This window comes from Artibeus jamaicensis, unplaced genomic scaffold, assembly GCF_021234435.1.
Source record: "Artibeus jamaicensis isolate MK-2021 breed Jamaican fruit bat unplaced genomic scaffold, CSHL_Jam_final scaffold_378, whole genome shotgun sequence".
Lineage (NCBI taxonomy): Eukaryota > Metazoa > Chordata > Mammalia > Chiroptera > Phyllostomidae > Artibeus > Artibeus jamaicensis.
Window position 1 is genome coordinate 3,723,178 of NW_026522044.1, and position 18,695 is coordinate 3,741,872.

Here is an 18,695-nt window from a genome sequence, read left to right on the forward strand (position 1 = left end):
CCAGGAGCTTTTGATTACTGCTTCAATTTTGTCAGCTGTTTTTGGTCTGTTCAGGCTTTCTGCTTCTTCTTCATTCAATTTTGGAAGATCATATTTTTCTAGAAATTTGTCCATTTCACCTAGGTTTTCAAATTTATTGGCATATAGTTCTTTGTAGTAATTTCTTACGATGCTTTGTATTTCTGTGGTATAAGTTGTAATCTCTCCTGTTTCATTTCTGATTGTGTTTATTTGCATCCTCTCCTTTTCTTGATGAGTCTGCTTAAAGGCTTGTCAGTTTCGTTTATCTTTTCAAAGAACCAGCTCCTGGATTTATTGATCCTTAGAATTGTGCTTTTAGTCTTTGTGTCATTTAATTCTGTTCTAATCTTGGTTATTTCCTTTCTTCTAGTTGGAAGAAAAGGAAATGTTCTGGGCTTCATTAGTTGTTCTTCCTCCACTTCTCATACAAGGTAGAGTTAGGTTGTTCATGTGAAATGTTTCTATCTTTTTGGTTAGGCCTGTGTCACTATGAATTTCCCTCTCAGGACTGCCCTTGCTGCTTCCCATAAGTTTTAGATTGTTGTGAGTTCATTTTCTTTTGTTTCCAGAAATATTTTGATTTCTTCCTTGATCTTATTCTTAAATCATTCATTGTTTAATAGCATGCTATTCTAGCTCCACAAATTTAAGTGTTTTCTAATTTTTTCCTTAAGGTTGGCTCCTAGCTTCAGTCCCTTGTGGTCAGACAAAAGGGTTGATACAATTTCACTTTTCTTGAATTTGTTGCGGCTTGTTTTATGTCCTATCATGTGGTCTATCTTTGAAAATGTTCCATGTACATTTGAAAAGAATGTATACTTTGTTCCTTTGGGATGAAGGGCTCTCTGTATATATCAGTTAAGTCTGTATGATCTAGGACATCATTCAATGCTGCAATATCCTTGTTGATATTTTGTTTGGAAGGTCTATTCTTTTTTTACAGGGGAGTGTTAAAATCCCCTACTATAATTGTGTTACTGTAAAAAAACTTTCTTGAAGTGCTCCAAGATTTTCCTTATATATTTGGGAGCTCCTGTGATGGGTACATATATATTTATTATGTTCACGTGTTCTTAATGAATTGTTTCTTCAAGTAGTATGATGTCTTTCTGGGTCTCTTTTTATGGTCCTTGTTTTGAAGTCTGTCTTTTCTCATAAGAGTATGGCTACCCTGGCTTTTTTTCCCCTGTCTATTTGCTTGGAATATTTTTTTCCAACCCTTCACTTTTAGTCTGTGTAGGTGTTTTGTTCTGAGGTGGTTCTCTTATATGTAGTATATGTGTGAGTCTTGAGTTCTTATCCATTTGGTTACTCTATATCTTTTGATTGGAGCATTTAATCCATTTATGTTTAAGGTTATTATTAATAGGTACTTATTCCTTTCAATTTTTCATACCTGTGTTCCTCTCTCTGTCACTCTTTTTCTTTCTTTTCTTAAAGCAGTCCCTTTAGCATCTCTTGCAGAGCTGGTTTGTAGGAGGTATATTCTTTGAGGCTTCTTTTGGCTGGGAAGCTCCTTTATTTGGCCTTCTATCTTGATTGAGAGCCTTGCTGGATAAAGTAGCCTTGGTTGCAGGCTTTGGTTTTCATTACTTGGAATATTTCTTGCCATTCCCTTCTGACTTGGAGCATTTCTACTGACAAGTCAGATGTTATTCTTGATGGGGCTCCCTGGTATGCTACCTCTTGTTTCTCCCTGTTGCCTCTATGATTCTCTCTTTGTCTTAGAATTTTGCCATTTTATTTATGATGTGTCTTGGAGTAGGCTTGTTTTGGTTCCTCTTGTCTGGGACCCTCTGTGCTTCCTGGAATTTTGTGATTTTTCTCTCATCAGATTGGGGAGATTTTCCATCATTACATTTTTCAAACAGGTTTTCTCTCCATTGCTCTTCTCTTTCTAGTATCCCTATTATAGGAATATTATTTTGTGAAACAACTTATTTTAACTTACTTGGCCTTTTAGCTTAAACAAAGTCATCTCGTTTTATTTATTTTTTTAAAGATAAAAAATGTATCTATTTATTTTTATAAGGGAAGGGAGTGAGAAAGAGAGAGAGAGGCAAGCAATGTGTGCTTGCCTTTAGCACACCTTCTACTGGGGACCTGGCCTGCAGCCCAGGCATGTGTTCTATATTGGCAATCAAATTAACTACCCTTTGGTTCACTGTTCAGCACTCAATCCACTGAGCCACATTAGCTCGGGCTTTTATTTTTTTAACTGTTGCTTTTTCAGTTTTTTCTCTCTCTTTCTTTCTCTCTTTCCTTCTCTCTCTCTCTGATTATATTTATTTATTTTTAGAGGGAGGAAAGTGGGAGAAAGAGTGGTGGAGAAACATAGATGTGTGTTTACCTCTTGCACATCCCCTACCAGGGACCTGTCCCACAACCCAAGTATGTGCCCTATAGTGGTAATTGAACCAGCAACCCTTTATTTCATAGGGAGGTGCTCAATCCACTGAGCCACACCAACCAGGACTTGTTTTATATTTGTTTATACTATCTCATGGCTCAAAATAAATAAACTTCTTATTAAATGAAGGTTTTACTTTTTTCAACACTTCCTTGCATAGCCTTTTGCAAATACATAATTTTTAAAGAGAGCACATGGAGAAAATGTAGATTTTATGGTAATGATTTCAAGTATATCCCTTCAGTTATTATGTTTTGCCACCAAGCAATGGATTGCTTTGTCAAGTAGAGGCTCCAAATTATTTGTTGAGAAACACCTAAACATAAATACTTCTTTCAGCTATTGAAATCATATTAAAAATGCCTAATATATGACAAGTTGAGTTATCCATAGGTGCAAATAAATCAATAAAGGGAACAAAATATATCAAAATCATCAATGTTTTAAGGGGAGATGATATTTTACAAGGGTGATGTAAAATTGTAAACACTTTGTTTTTCCTTATAAGAATACATATTTTCTTAAAAATTTTATAACTCTGCCCCCAAAAGAACCTTATTTTTATGATTTCTAATGATTAATAGACAACTAGCTCTTGACTCACAAAACTAGTTTTTTCACTCCTCTGTGTAGCATATCTTTTCCCAGAGATGCTCTCCCCAAAAAATATATAAAAACTAAAATAGAGGGACCACCAGGATAGGCCAACTGTCTTTCCCATTCCACAATTCTCTTTTTATTTTCAAGAATATACCTCATAAAATTTCGCTTTGGTTTTCACCCTATTTCATTACAAATAAATATTAATATAGTCTATTATTCATATCCAGAGTAAAATGAAATATATGTTAATTTCATAAATTTCACTGTAAACCTAATTTACAATGAATTTTGCTTATGCTTTCTAAAAACTAGAGTGGGCCGAAATAATGTTAAGACATGTTTGTTATAAATGAAATCTTCATTGATTTTTTAAAGATTTTATGTCTTTATTTTTAGAAAGAGGAGAATTGAGGGGAAAAGAATAAGAAAGAAATATCAATCGGTTCCCTCATGCTTCCAGCTAGGGACCTGGCCCACAACCCAGCCCTGTGCCCTGACTTGGAATCAAACTGGCGACCTTTTGGTTCACAGACCAGTGCTCAGTGCTCTGAACCACAGCAGTCAGGGCTTCATTGACTTTTTTAAAGTCATATTTTTTCACTCAAAATATTTCCTTTATCTTCTAGCTTTGTGTTCCAAGTTCTTAACTGGAAAGGCCAAATGAAATCTTTCCAAAGCAGAAACGACCGTGCTCTAGGACACTACATAACCTTACTAATAATACTGCTTAGTCACTCAGAACTGCTCCATCTGTGTCTCTGTCCAATTAGAAAACCATCTGCTCTAATTGAATGCCTACTCATCTTGCCTACAGTATATTTCATCACTAGGTGAAATATACTACTGCCATAATTACCATTCTCAACTTCTAAACAGAGCCAGAGACCAACCAACAATTTATCTACTACACAGGCTGGTGCTCTTCGGTCACATAATTTGGTGTAGGGCTTACTGTATTACTGCTGACTGGAAGCAGCTGTGCTCCCTGAAGACTCAGTGTGGACAATACATTAGCTGATTCTTGGAACAAGAATCTGTGATACTTCTCTGGCTGGTGTGGCTCAGTGGATTGGGTGATGGCCTGTGAACCAGGGGTCACTGGTTCAGTTCCCATTTGGGGTGCATGCCTGGGTTGCAGGCTGGGTCCCCAATTGGGGGCACATGAGGGGTGGCCATGTACTGGTATTTCTCTCCCTTTCTCCCTTTTATTACCCTCTTTCTGAAAATAAAAATAGAATCTGTGATACTGAGGTCAGTATCAAGACCCAAATTTGGAAAGTGGTGAATAATCTAAGACATGAACTATCAGCAAAAATTCTCAAATTAGGAATGATTCCGGACATCAGAAAGGATACTTCGCAATTATTTTTCTTATTGCCACTGCTATGGTGGCCCAGTTTGCTGAAGAGTGGAACATTTATGGACATATCTTTAAGAATTTTTTGATATTGTTCTCTAGCCCCAAGATTAATTCCTATTCCAATAGTAGCACTATGGAAAAAAGGAAATGCAAAACCCGAGCAATGCAGAAAGAAAAATCTAGCTTTTGCTAAAATCTGTGCCTGAATAAATGAGGGCAACTGTGTGAACTTTCCTACATATCATCCACGTAAGCTTCCTGCTCGAATGTAACTGAGAAGACTTTGCTGCCTCTCTGGTGCTTAGAATAGTGTCTGGCATATAATACATGCTCAAGAACTAATTTTTAGATCATTTTTATTCTTGTTGAGTTACAGTTGTCCCACCTCTTTCCCCCTTGCTAACTCCCTTAGGTCCCCCACTCCCATAGTCAATCCCCGTACTATTGTCTATGTCCATAAATGAGGAAGATTTGAGCTTATATCAATAGGTTTTTTCAGTCATCCCTCAATGCTGGATTCCACAATATTATCTAATATTGGAACATAATTGTGATTCATATTTGCTAAAATTTTAAATGTACATACAACCATTCTGTTTCTAGGAGTTTATCCAGAGGTAAACTTGCTTATACTCACAAAGAAAAACATGCAATTTGTCTTTAGTTCAGAAAAACTAAACCCCTATGTCTTTAAGTAGGTGATGGTTACATAAATCATGCTATATTCATAAGTGGGAATACCATGTAGCTGCTAATAAGAATAGAAAGCTGTATTTAGATCCAAATGGAGTGACATTCAAGATACATTTTTTAAGATACATTTTTAAAAAATTTTACTTATTTATCTTTAGAGGGGAAGGGACAGAGAGAGGGAGAGAAACATCAATGTACGGTTGCCTTTCGTGCATCCCCTGCTGGGAACTGGCCTGCAGGGAACCAGCCTGCAACCCAGGCATGTGCCCTGACTGGGAATTGAACTGCGATTGTCTGGTTTAAGATACATTTTTAATTAAATAAAAGAAAAATTCAGAACAAAGTTGTAGAATGTGATCCCATTATTAGTAAAATAAACCAATGTGCATGTAGATATGATTGTATATTCACAGAATGTTTCTGGGAGAAATCCAGGAAATTGGTAATATAGATTTTTCTCTGGGAACAGGGAACTGAAAACACAGTGATTAGGTATTAGAGAATCATTTGTCACCATATAACTTTTGGACTAGTATAATGCTCGCCATGTGTATTAATTATCCCAAAAAAGAAAATGTTAAAACAAAAAACATAATGCCATTTTTACTATTTAAATATGCACACTATAATTTAAAAAACTAACTCGCTAAATTCTTTCAATAGACAGGTTAGTATTCTGTAGGAATACATCTGACAACTTTCAGGTCATTTGAAGAGTTTAGGGTTTCCATAATGGCTCCTATGGTTACCTGCTATTCACTTTCTGCTTATATATTTCCAAGAGTCAGTTCTTCAGTAATGATTTACTGACAAGTATAGAGAAAATCTGACTTTAGGCAAAATTGTTTAAAAGGCTTGGTTGTTATTTTGCAAAATGTTCTCACTGCTCTTCCCTTTTTTACCACCTTACCTAGGGCCTGCGCCCACACACATAACTTGACTTCTGAAAGAACTCCCACAGAATACTTTCCTAGTTTCAGCCTTTATGAACCAAGTACTCATTCTCCAGTACTGACAGTTTTCTTTCATATTGCTGTATGCTCTAAGTACTTTTAAAACTTGAAACAGTGTGTTGCAACCATTCAAGTCTGACGTGTTCCCAGTATTCAGGCAGATGGAAGAATATTCATGGAGCCATGGGGAGGCTTGACATGTCTTTATTCAAGGGTGGGTGATACACGCATGTTGCAAGCTGTGTGTCCCCCTGTATATCTCTGTGTGGCACACTGCATGTCACCTGTCCCCTTGCATGGCATGTCCCATAGCCCTTGTCTCCCAGCAGGACACCCGGCAGTGAGGCCCTAGCCTCTTAAATACTGGATACACAAAAAGCTGGCAGGAAACCAAGATATTGTAAGACATATCATGATACTGTGCATGCGAGCCCACTCAAGGCTATGAGAACACTATTTATTAGGCCCATTCTGAAGGTTATGAGAAACTTTCCCTTAGTTGTCCAGACACCTGGGTAAGGAAGCCAGACTTTATTCATTTACCCTACAAACAGTAAAACTGAATATTTTAAAGAATAACATTTTACATTTCATTGGTTAGCTGAGCCTATTTCAAGGAGGGTCTTTTTTAGTCAACTACTATACCAGGCCAATTGTGAGTTAGGAGTCAAGAAGCTTTCATAGATTTCTGGACATGTGCTGAACCTATCTAGTGAATCATTTAGTGGGCAGATATTTTATGGCTCAGTAAACCTCTATCAAAAGGTGACCAAAGCCGTTATTCAAGAGCCAGAAGTAAGACACATATAGAGGAAATTGTGGTTTCTGTTTTGTCCCCTGAAAGCTGAGAGGCATGAACCAGGCAAAAAGAAAAAATAATAAAGCCCTATCATATGTTTTTGTCATAGATCCTTCTCTACTGGATGGGGTTTGATAATGCTGATAAAAAAGAAAACTATTGATTTTTCTTTGGTTCACCAGTGACATCTCCTAGGAGCCCAGCATATTTGAGGTAAAGATATTCTCTTTGTTTATCATGCATAAAGAAGCAGTAAAAGAGAATTTATGAAAGCTTTGAAGTAGGTTCATGAGAAAGGAATAGAAATACCCACACATATTTTTTAATAACAAGAATTGAAGACATTTTAGAAAGAAAATGTAACTCAAATATTATGGTTTCTCAGCCATAATAGTTTATTTAAGTAGACTATTATATTTAATTAAATATATGTTGAGTTGAAGAGAAGTATACAAGGTCTGTCCAGAAAAAGTCTGGCCATTGTTAATATAAAGAGAACAGTTTGTATGACATGGATGTAACCTGGGAGCCAAGGAGAGTGGACTGGAATGTACATGTGTGAATAGTGATGACTCAACTGTACTATTCAGTAGGGGCAGTATACACCTTTGAGTGAGCACCCATACTGTGTGGTCATTATATTCAAAATGACTGAGTGAGTCATTTTGCTCTGCAAAAATGCAGAGCAACGGATCTGCATCAAATTTTGCATTAAACTTTAACATTTCTCTGTGGGTGTTTCAGAAAGCCATAGCTATGGGCAACTGGTGATTGGCAGCTTCCTCACAACATCACACCCACACTTGCATCACATCTCATGATGAGTTTTTTTGTGAAACACCAAATCACCCCAGCGACTCAGGTTCCCTACAACCCAGATTTGGTGCCAGGAGATTTCTGGCTTTCCCCAAAACTAAAATCAACTTTGAAAGGGAAGAGATTTCAGAACATCAATGAGATTCAGGAAAATATGATGGGGCAGTTGATGGCAATTGGGAGAACTGCGTGAGGTCCCAAGGTACCTACTTTGAAGGGGACTGAGGTATCATTGTGCTATGTATAATGTTTATTGTATCTTGTATCTTCTTCAATAAAGGTCTCCATTTTTTTATTTACATGGCTGGATACATTATGGACACAGCTCACATATTTAATCTTTAGAATTTACATTACTTGGTACATGTCCATAGTTTTAAAAATTCATTACCTTTGTTACATTATGCTGCATGTTATGTCTATGCACAAAGTATATCAAATATAACAGTATGTTACAACTACAATAAGATAATGAATGGAACTAGCTTGCAGTAAATTCAGTCAAAGTAGAAGAGAGAAAATTACATATATTCAGTTTCCTGCAACAATAAGAACACTGCTATATCTAAACATATTAAACTGAATGTATTTTATGAAAGTAGAAGATTAAAATTTCATTTGAAATATGTTTCATTGGTTTAAATATTACAGATATTATTATATAACTTAAAATGTTAATTTTAGAAAGTTTAATCCACAAAGCAAATTTAAATACTTAATTGCACTTGCTTTTTTAAAAACAATATATTTTATTGATTATGCCATTACAGTTGTTCTATTTCCCCCTTCATTCCCCTCCACCCTGCACATCCCCTCCCCTACCATTCCCCCCTTTAGTTTATGACCACGTGTCTCAAGTTCTTTAGATTCTATATTTCCCATACTATTCTTGCCCTCCCCCATCTATTTTCTACCTACCATCTATGCTACTTATTTTCTGTACCTTCTCCCACTCCCCTGTTGCTAACCCTCCATGTGATCTTCATTTCTATGGTTCTGCTCCTGATCTAGCTGTCCTCTTAGTTTGCTTTTGTTTTAGGTGTGGTTGTTAATAACTGTGAGCTTGCTGTCCTTTCACTGTTCATCTTTTTTATCTTTTTTTTCTTAGATAAGTCCCTTTAACATTTCATATAATAAGGGCTTGGTGTTGATGAACTCATTGAATTTGACCTTATCTGAGAAGCACTTTATCTGCCCTTCCATTCTAAGTGAAAGTTTTGCTGGATAGAGCAATCTTGGATGTAGGTCTTTGGATTTCATGACTTGGAATACTTCTTTCCAGCCCCTTCTTGCCTGTAAGGTCTCTTTTGAGAAATCAGCTGACAGTCTGATGGGAACTCCCTTGTAGGTGACTGTCCCCTTATCTCTTGCTGCTTCTAGGGTTCTCTCCTTCATTTTAATTTTGGCTAATGTAATTATGATGTGCCTTGGTGTGTTCTTCTTGGGTCCAACTTCTTTGGGACTCTCTGAGCTTCCTGGATTTCCTGGAAGTCTATTTTCTTTGCCAGATTGGGAAAGTTGTCCTTTATTATTTGTTCAAATAAGTTTTCCACTCATGGCTGTTCCTCTTCCCCTTCTGGTACCCCTATAATTCTGATGTTAGAATGTTTAAAGATTTCCTGGAGGTTCCTAAGCCTCTCCTCATTTTTTCGAATTCTTGTTTCTTCATTTTTTTCTGTTTGGTCATTTTTTTTTCCTCTTTCTGGTCTACTCCTTTGATTTGAGTCCCAGTTTCCTTTCCATTACTATTGGTTTCCTGCGCATTTCCATTCATTTCAATTAGTTTAGCCTTCACATGTTCCTCTAATTTGTGACTAAAATCAACCAGTTCTGTGAGCATCCTGATCACCAGTGTTTTGAACTGTACATCTGTAAGTTTGGTTATTTCTTCATCACTTAGATTTATGGGCTCTGGGTCTCTGAGTTGTTCTTGAGCCATGTTTTGATCTGTTTGTGCCTGTAACGTATGAGGAGCGGAGCCTTAGATGTTTACCAGGGCGGGGCCGCCCAGGTCACTGGTTTGTGATGCTGTATGTGGGGGCGGGTCAGAGAGGGACAATGGTGGTCTGCTCTGCTGCTTCCCGCCACTGGGGCCTGTGCAGTCTGTCTCACTACTGCTAGCTCCTTCACCGGTTTATCTGCGTGCGAATGTGTGACCATGGTCAGCCCTCAATGAGACCACCGCCTTGCGCTTTCGCTGGGTCTGCCCACTACTCAACACCTGGGATCCGCCCACGACTGCCAGAGCACCTGGGTTGCGTGCCCAGGTTGGTCCGGTGGATCTTTCCTGCCTGACCCCACTCTGCTACTGGCTCTGCCCCTCTTACCAGTTTGGCTGAAGGGTTTGTTGTTGTCAGACTTCCATATAGTTCAATTTTCTGTGGTTTGGCTGCACTTTTGTTGCTAAAACTTTGTTGTTTTTAAACTTGGCACAGTGCTTCCACCTATGCCTCCATCTTGGCGGAAGTATGCACTTGCTTTAATGACAAATATAAGCTCTTTAAAGGTAGAGCCCTTCTTAAATGTGTTTCTATCCGCCATTGTGCCTAATAGTTTCTTACACATGTGATATTTATAGTTTTATAATTGAGCAATGTTTCTTTTCTAAAGATTTGAAGATGTAATTTGTTATGGATGGTATGCTTATGTCCCTCCAAAATTCATATGTTGAAGTCCGATCCTCAGATGTGATGATATTTGGAAGTGGGGTTTTTTGAAAATAATTAGGGTTAAATGAGTTCATGAAGGTGGGGTCTTGTAAGACTAGTGCCCTTATGAAAAGACAAAGAGAGCATGTTCTCTGTCTCTTTCTCCCCCTCTCCTTATGTGAATTCCATTTATTCACACATTAAAGTTTGATTTTCTCCTATTACTCTGTTCGTGTTAATTTGATTGTTAGCCCAGCTAGAGGAACTTAAAAGGTGGGAAGGAAAATATAATTTTTCAGCCCCTGCATTCTCCTAGTAAGTATCCAGGTTGTGTATTTTTATGATTCCTTTAGAATTCAGATCTTGTAGGTTCTGGACATTAATCACCATCACACTGGCTTATAGGTGCTACAGGAGATTGGATTGATTGTTTATAGATAGTTGGGATTTTCACTCTTGAATAAATGCGTGTTGTCACTTTGCTTCCTTATAATTTGTCTCTTCCTTCTAAAATGTTAATAAAGGGTCGGGTCTAACTCTGAGTCCAGCCGTCTCAGCCCCAACCTCCTGGATCTCCCCCACCCTACCGCCTCCTGGACGGAGACGTGGATTCACCAATGACTTCCTTGCAGACCCACCCAAAGCGGGAAACCGGACTTTGGAGCGTCCAGAATGAACTTTAAAACAAAGTTCAGGGAGAAGGGGGAAGATGGCGTCCAAGTAAGAGGGAGCGGATTCTAGCTCCCGCACTCGCGGGTGAAAATCCTGGCAGATCTATAGAAAAGCAGCGCACCAATCCATCAGTTATCCAGCATTTGTGAAACTAAAAGAACAGAGACTCTGTTGGACGCTGAAACACCAGAAAGCGGCAGGTCAGTGGGGCTTTGGGGACCCGTTTAAAGACAAAGCAGCGGCGGGGGCTGGTGCCCCAGGCCAGGTGGCCCCGGTGCTGCATCTACAGCCGGGGTCCAGAACCATCGGTCTGAGACCAACACCAGAGAGGTCTACCACAGGATCTTGGGCACCCAGCGGCTCCAGTGGCCACCAGCGTGGGCCAGCAGCTCCCCCTGCTTCATGTATAAGCAAAACTGGACAACACCGGGTAGAGACCTGTCTGCTTGCCGGCTTGCATTTTGGGGGAGGGGTACAAAGACACAGGGCCCGGTTCAACTGCAGACTCTGTGATTGCAAGCCTGGGAGGAATCCAGAGACGCATTAGCCTCACGGGTTTGGTTGGGGACTGAGCAGGAATGAGAGACAGGATGTCCGGAAAGTTTTGTTTTGTTTTGTTTTATTGAAAGTGGACTGAGGTGTTCTCCTGCCAAGGCAGATTGGCTTGTTTCCTATCCGGCCTGGCAGCGAGCCAGGGGAAAAGTGGAAGCTTTTGGGGACTAGCCACACAAATGGGAAGTGCCCTGCCGGTTACTCTGGGTCCCAGAAGGTCTGTTGGAAGCGGAGGCCTCTGAGCCAACTCCAGGGGACTGGGAAGCCCGCTGCCGCTGCCGGTTACGCCAGTCCCAGAAGGAGAGCTCGCGGGCGCGGAGAGTTCAGAGAGGCGCCGCAGGACAAGGACGCTCCCTGACGGTTTCCTGCTCGCACCCATAGACGGACTCTGGCGCGCACTGGCGCAGGGTTCTTTGAACTGGGGCTACTGGTCCTAGCGCCAGACGGTTTCACGCGCGAGCGGGGGCGCAGAGAACTCTAGGCTGACGCCACTAGGGTCGGGAAGTGCTGGGGCCGGTGCGGACCGGGAAGGGTTCGGGGCCGGCGCGGGACCGGGAAGCGCTGGTTGCGCAGTCCCGGACAGCCCGGGAGTGTGCCCGAGGTTGGCCAGGGGACCCAGACAAACACAGGAGCAGAAGGGATACACACCACGCAGCGTGCCATGACGAGCACACAGAGATTTTAGGTCTGCGCCCAGTCCTAAGATCGGCTCCCGGCTTCCAGTCTCCCCCCCTCAGACTATCTGGAAGCCCGGGACGCTGAGGGGTCCTGGGAAAAGAGCTGGGACCCTCAACCCCCCTCCCTTTCCGGCCAAGCAAGGGGGGGGGGCAGGAGAGACTTGTTTGATAGAGTTTACAGAGAGGGTGCGGAGGACAAAGGGGCCCCAACCAAAGACTCTGTGGCTGCCAGCCCAGGAGAACTCAGAGGTGCAGCCTGGGGCACTGAATCCGGTAGACTCTGGGAAGGGAGCCCTGCGAGAAAGTCCTAGTTCCCCATTGTAGGGAGCTGGGGGAGAGGTGCCAAGTGTCTGGATCCTGAGAGGGGCTGGCTGAAAAAAAAAATCACGACAATCGACCCTCAGCCAACTGCAACCAGAAAAACCGGTTCGGCTAGTTTGAAGCCAACAAGTGACATTCCATTTTCTGAGGGTTTTTTTTTTTTTTTTTTGAGAGATTATTTTGGTGCGTTTTTTTGGTTTTTTTTCTTTTCTTTTCTTTTTTTTTTTTTTATTCTTTCTTTTTCTTTATTTACCTTTCCCCCTCTCCATTCCTTTTCTTTATCTTTTTGCTTTTTTAAAGTAATCTGATATCTCTTTTAAACTTTATTACTGTTTCTTCTTTCCATACTTTTGTCCTCTTTTCCCAGATTTCCTGTTTTATTTCTTTTTCTTTTCTTTCTAAACTTATTGCTCTTACATTCCCCTACCATTTTTTTCTTTCTTCCTTTTATTTCTTTCCTTATCATTTCTTTCTTTTACCCACAAGAGTCACAATGAACTTGAAAATATAAAAAGACCAGAGCTGGACCCATAGAAGAGGCCTCCCAATAGTAGAATCAGAGAGACAAATTGCACATTGTTCTAGGAGAGAAGCCACAAGTTGCTGCATATTTGAGTAGGTGGAAGCAGAGAACAACAGGATAACCAAAAGAGGCTGCACCATTGAAATTCACAGGCATTCCACCACAAAAGTTCATACCATAAACCCAGGGTGTCAAAACAGATTAATCTAAGAAGTTGAGGCTAACAAGAAGAGTCTCACAAACAATGGGAAGACAAAGAAACAATCCCCAAATGAAAGGAAAGGAGGAATCCTCAGAAAGAATGCTAGATGAAACAGAGGCAAGTCAACTATCAGATACTGAATTCAAAGCACTGGTGATCAGGAAGTTCAAAGAGCTCACAATCAGCTACCAGAAACTACAGGGAAGTTACAATGATCTCACTGTGAACTATATCAACATGAAAAAGGAAATGGAAATTATTAGCAAGGGCCAAGGGGAAATGAAGAATACAATTTCTGAATTAAAAAACACAGTGGAAAGCATTAAAAATAGGGTGGATGAAACAGAAGATCGGATTAGTGAATTGGAGGACAAAGTAGAAAGCATCTCACAGAAAGAACAGGAAAGGGAAAAGAGGCTCAGAAAGAATGAAGAGAGATTAAGAGAAATGCAAGACAATATGAAACGTAATAATATCCGAATAATAGGAATACCAGAAGGAGAAGAAGAAGAACAAGGGATAGAAAACATATTTGAAAGAGTAAAGAGAGAAAATTTCCCTAATTTGACAAAAGAAAAAGTCACACAAATCCAGGAATCTCACAGAGTCCCATTCAAGAGGAACCCTAAGAGGCCCACTTCAAGACACATCATCATTAAAATGGCAAACTTCCAAGACAAAGAGAGAATCTTAAAGGCAGCAAGGGAGAAAAAAGAAATAACATACAAGGGAGCCCCAATAAGGTTAGCCACTGACTTCTCAATGGAAACACTCCAAGCAAGAAGAGATTGGCAAGAAATATTCCAAGTAATGAGAAACAGAGGCCTACAACCAAGGCTACTTTACCCAGCAAGGCTCTCAATCAAGATAGAAGGCCAAATAAAGAGCTTCCAAGACAAAAGAAGTCTAAAAGAATTTGCTGCCACCAAGCCAGCTCTACAAGAAATACTAAAAGGTCTGCTTTAAGGAAAGGAAGGAAAAGAGACAGACAGAGAGGAACACAGGTACAAAAATGGCAATGAATAAGTACCTATCAATAATATCCTTAAATGTAAATGGATTAAATGCTCCAATCAAAAGACACAGAATAGCGTCATGGATAAGAAAGTATGACCCACACATATGCTGCCTACAAGAGACCCACCTCAGGACAAAAGACCATCACAGACTAAAAATCAAAGGATGGAAACAAATTTTCCAAGCAAATGGACAAGAAAAAAAAGCTGGGGTAGCAATTCTCATATCAGACAAAATAGACTTCAAAAAAAGAGCCATAAAGAGTGACCCAGAAGGTCACTTCATAATACTCAAGGGAAGAATCCACCAAGAAGACATTAACATCATAAATATATACACACCCAACATAGGAGCACCAAAATATATAAGGAAAATCTTAGAGGAATTCAAGAAAGATATAGACAGCAACACAATTATAGTGGGGGATTTTAACACCCCACTATCAAAAATGGACAGATCTTCCAAACAAAATATCAACAAAGACATTGCGGCATTAAACAACACCCTTGATGAAATGGACCTAACTGATATATACAGAGCTCTTCACCCCAAAGAAGCTAAATACACATTCTTTTCAAATGCACATGGTACATTCTCAAAGATAGATCACATGATAGGGCACAAAACAAGCCTCAACAAATTCAAGAATATTGAAATCATACCAAGCATTTTCTCTGACCATAAGGGACTGAAACTGGAAACCAACCCCAAAGGAAAAAACCCAAAACACCCAAAATCATGGAGACTGAACGGTATGCTATTAAACAATGAATGGGTCAAGAATGAAATTAGGGAAGAAATCAAAAAGTTTCTGGAAACAAATGAAAATGATCACACAACAACCCAAAACTTATGGGATACAGCCAAGGCAGTCCTGAGAGGGAAGTTTATAGCAATACAGACCTACCTAAAGAAAACAGAAACATTTCAAACAAATGAACTTACTCTACGCCTACAAGAACTCGAGGAACAACAACAAAAACAGCCCAAAGCAAGTAGAAGGAAGGAAATAACCAAGATCAGAGCAGAACTAAATGACATAGAGACTAAAAGTACAATTCTAAAGATCAATGAATCCAGGAGTTGGTTCTTTGAAAAAATAAACAAAATAGACAAGCCTTTAAGTAGGCTCATCAAGAAAAGAAGGGAACGGACACAAATAAACACAATCAGAAATGAAAGAGGAGAGATTACAACTGACACCACAGAAATAGAGAGGATTGTAAGAAATTACTATGAAGAACTGTATGCCAAGAAATTTGAGAACCTAGGGGAAATGGACACATTTCTAGAAAAATATAATCTCCCAAAACTCAATGAAAAAGAAGTAGAACACCTGAATAGACCAATAACAGCGAAAGAAATTGAAGCAGTAATCAAAAAACTCCCATCACACAAAAGCCCTGGACCAGATGGATTCACAGGAGAATTCTACAAAGCATTTAAGGGAAGAGCTAACCCCCATTCTTCACAGACTATTCCAAAAAATACAAAAGGATGGAAAACTCCCTAACTCCTTTTATGAAGCCAGCATCATCCTAATTCCAAAACCAGATAGAGATACAACAAAGAAAGAAAACTTCAGGCCAATATCGCTGATGAACATAGATGCTAAAATCCTCAACAAAATATTAGCAAATCGCATCCAACAATATATCCAAAAGATTATACACCATGACCAAGTGGGATTTATCCCAGGGATGCAAGGATGGTTCAACATTCACAAAACAGTAAATGTAATTCATCACATAAACAAAAGCAAAGACAAAAACCACATGATCATATCAATAGACCCAGAAAAAGCTTTCGATAAAGTACAACACCCATTTATGATAAAAACACTCAGTAAAATGGGAATAGAGGGAACATTCCTCAATATAATAAAGGCCATTTATGAGAAACCTACAACCAATATCATACTCAATGGACAAAAACTAAAAGCTTTTCCACTAAGATCAGGAACAAGACAAGGATGTCCACTTTCACCACTCCTATTCAATATAGTATTAGAAGTTTTGGCCACAGCAATCAGGCAGGAAAAGGAAATAAAAAGGCATCCAAATAGGAAAGGAGGAAACAAAATTGTCACTGTTTGCAGATGACATGATAGTGTACATGGAAAATCCTATAGACTCTACCCAAAAACTGCTCAAACTAATTAATGAATTTGGCAAAACAGCAGGATACAAAGTCAATATCCAGAAATCAAAGGTATTTTTGTATACAAACAACGAATCAGCAGAAGCAGAAATCAAGGAAAAAATCCCATTCGATATAGCAAAAAGAAAAATAAAATATCTGGGAATAAACCTAACCAAAGAGGTAAAAGACCTGTATGCAGAAAACTACACAGCACTGAAGAAAGAAATCAAGGAAGACACAAACAAATGGAAACATATACCGTGTTCATGGATTGGAAGAATTAACATCATCAAAATGTCCATACTACCCAAAGCAATATACAGATTCAATGCAATACCTATTAAAGTACCAATGGCGTATTTCACAGACATAGAACAAACACTTCAAAAATTTATATGGAATCATAAACGAGCCCGAATAGCAGCTGCTCTTTTGAGAAAGAAGAACAAAGTAGGAGGGATCACAATACCTGATATCAAACTGTATTACAAAGCCACTGTAATCAAAACAGCCTGGTACTGGCATAAAAACAGGCACATAGACCAATGGAACAGAACAGAGAGCCCAGAAATCAACCCAACTCTCTACAGTCAATTAATATTCGACAAAGGGGGCAGTAACATAAAATGGAGTAAAGATAGCCTCTTCAGCAAATGGTGTTGGGAGAACTGGACAGCTACGTGCAAAAAAATGAAACTTGAGCACCAACTTACACCATACACCAAAATAAATTCAAGGTGGATAAAAGACTTAAATATAAGCCATGACACCATTAAAGTCCTAGAGGAGAACATTGGCAAGAAAATCTCAGATATTCCACGCAGCAACATTTTTACGGATATGTCCCCTAGACCAAGGAATATAAAGGAAAGAATAAACAAATGGGATCTTATCAAAATAAAAAGCTTCTGCATGGCTAAAGAAAACAGTATTAAATTAAAAAGACAACCAACTGTATGGGAAAACCTATTTGCCAATGATACCTCAGACAAAGGTTTAATCTCCAAAATATACAAAGAACTTACACGACTCCACTCTAGGAAGACATCGAACCCAATTAAAAAATGGGAAAAGGACTTGAACAGACACTTCTCTAAAGAGGACATACAGAATATCCAGAGACACATGAAGAGATGCTCAATATCATTAGCTATCAGAGAGATGCAAATTAAAACCACAATGAGATACCACTTTACACCAGTCAGGATGGCTATAATAGACAAAGCAACAAACAACAAATGTTGGAGAGGGTGTGGGGAAAAGGGGACCTTAGTTCACTGTTGGTGGGATTGTAGACTGGTACAACCATTATGGAAAACAGTATGGAATTTTCTCAGAAAAATAAAAATTGACCTGCCTTTTGACCCAGCAATTCCACTGCTAGGATTATACCCCAAGAATCCTAAAACATCAATTTCAAAGAACCTATGCACCACAATGTTCATAGCAGCACAATTTACAATAGCCAAGAGTTGGAAGCAACCTAGGTGCCCATCAGTAAATGAATGGATCCAAAAATTGTGGTACATATACACCATGGAATTTTATGCAGCAGAGAGAAAGAAGGAACTACTACCTTTTGCAACAACATGGATGGAACTGGAAAGCATTATGCTGAGTGAAATAGGCCAGGCATTGAAGGACAAATACCATATGATCTCACCTTTGACAGGAAGCTAAAGAATAAAACAAACAAGCAAACAGAATAAAAACAAAGACGCTGAAATAGAGAACAAGTGGGCAGCGACCAGAGGGGAGAGGGAAGGGAACTTAAGGGGAAAAAGGGGGAGGGATTTTTGAGGAACAAGTATGAATGACACAGAGATGAGGACTGCGGGGGGGGGGGTGGGGGGTGGGGGAATGGGAGGGAGGGGGGAGACCGGGCGGGGGGGGGAGAGAAAAAAAAATGTACTTGAAAAGTAACCAAATAAAATAAAAAAAAAATAAAATAAAATAAAATGTTAATAAAGAAAAATGAATTTCAGTATAAAGGATTCTAATCCAAACCATTGTTATTTTATTGTGAAGTGAGAAAGAATATGTAGAAAAAGATAAAAGGTAGAATAAAAATAATTTTTAAATTAAAACCAGCCCTGTGGCTCAGTGGATTGAGTGCCATCCTTTGAACCAAAGGTCAACCATTCAATTCCTAGTCAGTATACATGCTTATGTTCCAGGTCAGGTTCCCAGTATGGGGTATGCGAGAGGCAACCGCACATTGATGTTTCTCTTTCTCTCTTTAAATCTTCCTTCGTCTCTGTCCAAAAGTAAATAAAAAACCTTAAA